The following is a 5,827-nucleotide window of genomic DNA, read 5'->3' on the forward strand; positions in this document are numbered from 1 at the left end:
CTTTTCGAATATTACTATGTAAAGTAAAATTCTCCAAATAATCTCTACCTTTTAGATAAATTAATTAACAACCTTTAAGTGTGAATTTCATGTAAAGACACCCCCCCTCGTTACATCACCCCTCCCTTAAACGACAACCCCTCTGACTGTCATTGAATAGAGTGGTCACTATAAGACCACTCAATCGAAAACGATGTTGATTGGTCCGAACCATCATTTTTATTTCTATCGCATGGTTGACAAATCCATACAGTATGCGAATAGTGCGGCGCCTTCGGCTACGGTACATGCAGCCGCTGGCGACGCATTATTGTCTCTTGAGGCAGACGTTTCGTCTGCCGTAGTATCCTCTTCTTCCTTAACACTAGATGTTGCGGGCACGTGGTGAGTCACCACGTGAATGCGACCCTTCTTGGGAGGTCGACTATGAATGCGAGTCGGACGAAATGGCCGAACAGTCGCCTGATCATTGCCAGGCGGCTGCCTATCAGCCTTTGAATGAAGGGGCTCAATCGGATAGACGTGCTAGTAGCATTCGCTATAGCATGTTTGATTCCTCATCGCCAGAACCGTCTCCGGTGCCATCACCCGCACTTATCTGTGCGTGGTGATGACGATGGCGTAAGCCATCGTAATAAAAGTTCTTGTGGTACCCCTGCTTCAGTGGGGTACCACAAGTTAGTCGTAGGGGAACCTGTGTCTGGAAGAGTACCACTAAGGGAGGCGTAGACAATAAAATGTCTCGTCTTGCTCCTAAGATAAGCCGTGGCTTTTACCCAAACGGCTAGTTAGTAGCTTGTCTGGAGAGACTACTCCCCACAAAAAGTATCCTTTATTTATTGCGACAAAGCTACATGGCCTTGATTACAGCGCGAAGAACTTTCGCGCTGAGGAAGATTTTTATCTCGATGCTTTTCTTAAGCAACGATGGTACAAAGGCATCAAAAAGCGAGATAAAATCTCGCTGATGCAAGCCTGGAGCGCGTTTATTCGTAATGTCAAAATCATTGGACGCGAAGCCTGGCTTCAAAGACTTGACGCAATTCGAGATAAGTTTGAGAAACGAATTTTAACCGGTGCAAGGTTTAAATTGTTGTCTTGTGAGGCAGGACTTCCATGCCTCACGTGGAATGATCCTGTCCGTGTTGTGTTAATAAATTCAAACGAGTAAAGGGGATGTCTATTCCCTCTCTTCGCCTTGGGGAGAAGGGCTCGCATCTCTATTGAGGTGCGCGATGCGATTGACGTTTTACAATCAATTTATAAGTGCTAGGGGCGCGTGTTTTCCGATGGACCTTTTGATCCATCGGATGGGTCTCGTCATACTGACGGACGAGGCCTCAACGTCAACAACCGGCCGATAATGAGGTTCCCAGCTGTCATGCGAAGATCGATAACGGCGCCAGCGAACCCGATAACTCGTTCGCTGCCCTTCACGTCACTGTGGTTTAGAATACGTTACTCAAGGAAACGTTGACCACGTGGGGATCCACCAATGGTTGTGGTGGAGGAGAAAAAAATATATCCGAACCGTGTGTCGGATCTAGAGTCGAAGATCGACAAACTCGACCGCTACCTCCATGTATTGGGTGAGGGTCTTGAACACTAGCGCACTAGTTGGAGCAGCGATGCAAGCTCACTATATCGAACGGTTGGAAGACCGTTCGAAAAGTGCGTACTTAATGTTGGAGTACAAACGGAAGTATCACTCTCTTCGTGACGAGCTGTCGTCAGCTCGTCGCGATTTCGAGGAACTTCGGATTCGTATGAGAATCTCCAGACTCAACATGAGAGTCTAGTCGTGATCACAAGAATCTTTGGAAATATTAAAAGGCGTGGTCAGATCCGTCCGGGAAAGAAACCGCGTTTTGATGGTACGGCCGGAGCCGACCAACGTGTAACGTGGGATGCGTTCGCATCCTTCGTGGCAATTCTATTGTGTACGCATTGCCTCTGCGATGCAGTACACGGAAAGGCCCAATGAACTTGGGTAGTAGTTTACTACTACCCACATTATTGACTACATGCTTAGGTAAGTTTACCGTGAGACAGTAGTACTAGGTCATTAATTTAAATAAAAGAACATTTTCTCTTCCATGTTTGTCTGCGTTCCGCTTCTGACGGTCCAGTGCGTTAGCAATGGAATCCTGTACGAAACGGATTACTGATTCTCGAGCTAGCAGAAATTTCATTGCTGACTCATTTGTTTTGTCTTTTCCAGTGCGCTTTCTGCGCACTGCCATTATATCGTTCTCATCTTCGATGTCGATATCTTCGACATCGACATCAATCGCGTCGTTGGTAACTTCGACGCGTGATGAGCATGAGTCAGAAATGGTTTTGCTCGTGAGAGTCACCCCCCCCTTAAACTAGAGGATCCTTCTAATTGGGTGGGTCCGCGTGGATTGCGTAAGCCATTCACGAAGAACGGTGCATGCGTCTCCAACCCATGCACCGAAACGTTGATGGCGAATTCGACCATCGGTTCCAATTTGGATACGATTGGACGTAACCTCGAAGTATCTCTTCGAGGACGCAATTTACGCGCTTTGTCTGACAATATGCCTCTGGATGATCAGAAGTTGACATAGTGAGCCGTGTTCCGATCTCTCGGAACACGGATTGCCAAAACCACACCGTACACCGCGGATCTCTATCTGAAATCAGTTCACGGGGTAAACCGTGAAATTTGAATACCGTGTCGATAAAGGCACGAGGCACAGCCCGGAGCCGTGATCGATTCTGGTACTGCAACAAGACGTACCATCTTGCTGAATCCGCTACAAAAACAAGGATTCCATTGTTTTTGAGATAGTCTTCGGGAAATCCGAAGACGAAGTCCATATATACGGACTGCCAACATTCCGCCGGAAGTGGTAGAGGATAAAGAGGTGCACGGGATGAAGGGCTAGGCTTCACCCGTTGACATACTTCGCAAGCACGAATGTACTTGCGCATGAACTGATATACTGGCGGGGCTACTAAGCCTCTGAGGCAATACTAGCCATTCCCAGAGCATCTCACTGGGAGTGCTCACTGCTGTGTACGGGATGTCCCGTTCACGCATAAGGGTCTGATAAAATCCATCTATCAGGTCCAGAGACGAAAAGATGGTACTCTTAGACATAGCATGTATGATAACGTCTTTTCTAGGTATCGGCGTTTGAGCCGGTACTGTTGCAGCATTCAGTCTATTGGATGCGTGCGCTATCCGCCCCCTTCCTGTGGCCTTTCACACACAGAAGGTCGGAATGCTATGTGAAGTGGTCGACTCCCTCACATGGCCTGCTTTTAATCGATCGATAAAGAATTGATCGATCGCAAGTACTTTTTCACGAGTGTATCTCTCACTCCGAGTCTTCACATCGAGGACACTTTCCTCTATCGATGAGCTGCTAAGAACCTGTTCGTTCTCTGCAAAAATTACCGCTGACCGAATATTGGAAACGTATTCGTCCTCTGTGACGAGTAAGCAGATCTGCTTGATTCTACAGCTATGCAGATCTCTCAAGAACTGATTAGGCTCTAGGGTTGGTAATTGAGTTATCTCCGAAGTTAACTTCGGTGGCGCATATAGTTCAAGAGTATAAGCGCCTACTCTTGATCCGTCATTAACCAAGACATTCAATGTCTCGGTTTCTTCCTAGGATTTATCCACAGGCTGCCGTGGGATTCATCCCTCGGAATGCTGAAGTCTATTCACTTCAGCATTACCTATTCGAGGAGATTTCTCCTCAAGTACGTGGGGACTTATTCCGTCAACGTTTTCCGACTGTGATTGCGCTATCACAGTCGGGTCCTCTACGGTCGACTCTCTACTCGACCTAGGATCATCGTGTTGTCCCTTTTGGACAACCGGTATATTCCTTGATTGTCGCCTCGGCGTGCATTCATGTCTTAATCCACTCGACTTATTCGAGTGAGGTGCAGAGACACATAATGATTGTGTGTCTGGAGCAAATTTTGTCAAGAGATTTCCAAATTCTCTTGAAATTGCTGGATCAGTAGGGCGTTGCGCCCCCCACTGTCCCCGACCGTTTTTTGGCGGTCCGCCGCGTTGTTGCGATTTCGCAACAACGTCGGACCCGCGACCGTTAGTATTTTTGGCATTCTATTCATCCTTACGTTCAGTATCTCTCGGTACTGGGTGTGTGGCACTACACGCATGGGCGTGTGGCACTACACTCTTGGGCGTAGGGCACTACACTCATGGGCGCGGGGTACTAAACCCATGAGCGGAGTGACCTAACTTTTGACAGCGATTGCATTTCTGCAATCGCTTTTTGTTCGAAAAGTGAGGTCTCTTTCGACATAAGAGAGGTCCATAGGTTCTGGACCTCCAAGCTCGTGTTGTCTTGGAGGACGTCGATGCGATGACGAACTAGCTTGAGCCTGTCTCAAGCTAAAGTCCTCCTGTTCCGAGACGGATGTTGCTTCTTTAAGCGTATCCAGTTCTAAGCGGAACAAGTGGGTCTTCAAGGAAACATCCGTAAGACCTTGCATGAACACTGTAATCAACGTGGGTTCATGAACTGGGTTATTTGTTATACAACTCGCTAAGAGTCGTACGTGCTGTGCATATGCTGGAACATCACGCTTGTCTTGCTTTTGTTTCAGAAGCTCTAATCAAGCTCTGATCTCAACCCTAGGCGGTTCAAACGTCTGTTTGAGCCGGGCTTCAAAAGCCTCTAGCGACCCAAAGACATATGGGTCGCGCAACTTAAGGCCTAGTGCCCAAGTTTTGGCACGACCTGTTAAATTTGATTGAGCGAATGCGACTTGCATTTACTGACGTGCTCTTGTGGCATCGTCCAATTCGACGAACCATCTTAAGAGGGAGTCTTCTTCGACTCCCCTTTAATTAGCGATGTCAATCTTTTGAGGTTTCGGGACAACGCGTGTGCGTTATCCCAGGTACCGGGGTCTGTACCTGCTGTAACCTCAACAGTTCTGCCTGTTGAAAGCCTTGCTGATTCAGCAAGGCTACCTTTTCCTTCATCTCGTCAAGTTCATGTTGTATGAACTTGGCGATGGCTTAATGGAGGGCATCTCTGTCCAAACCCGACAGCATGGCCAAGATGACATCATTCCCTACGGTCGAACTCATTCGTTCGACCGCACTCATTCGTTCGACCGCACTCCTTTCTATACCAATTAGAAATGAGTAGCTATCACATAAAACGTGATGCGTATTTCCATTATCATCCAACATATACATGTAGATGATAAAACTGTGGTCTTTGGACGGACTGCAAAGTGCTTCCAGGTGTAACGGGGCGCTGCCGACTTGTACTGCTTCAGTAATAGTCCACTTCGCACTGCTTCAGTGCGAGTGGTGCCTCACGTTACTTCACGTACACTAGTACCTACAGAGGAAGACTCTCTTCAAAACGCTTGCTTTAAAGAGGGTTGTAAGTAAAATCGTATATTATTTAACTAAGTTCTTCTGTTTCTATCTATTTGATACCAACTTAAATATAAACTTATACAAAACATGTAATAAAGTCTTATCTGCCTCTCTCTTTGCGCGCGTCCAGTGCTGACTGGTCCGCGGAGCAAGTAGATATAATGGTCTATATCTACCAATGGATATGCTTTCCGAATATTACTATATAAAGTAATATTCTCCAAATATTCTCTACCTTTTAGATAAATCAATTAACAACCTTTGAATGTGAATTTCATGTAACGACACCACCCCGTTACAGTACTAGTCAACCTACACTTATTACATTGAAGGTGATGGGCCACGACTACTTCTCGTACAAGACATGCAGAGGAAGGTTCTTAGTAGCTAAGAAGACTAAGCTACCAAAGGTAAATTTAA

This window comes from Bremia lactucae, linkage group LG1, assembly GCF_004359215.1.
Source record: "Bremia lactucae strain SF5 linkage group LG1, whole genome shotgun sequence".
Lineage (NCBI taxonomy): Eukaryota > Oomycota > Peronosporomycetes > Peronosporales > Peronosporaceae > Bremia > Bremia lactucae.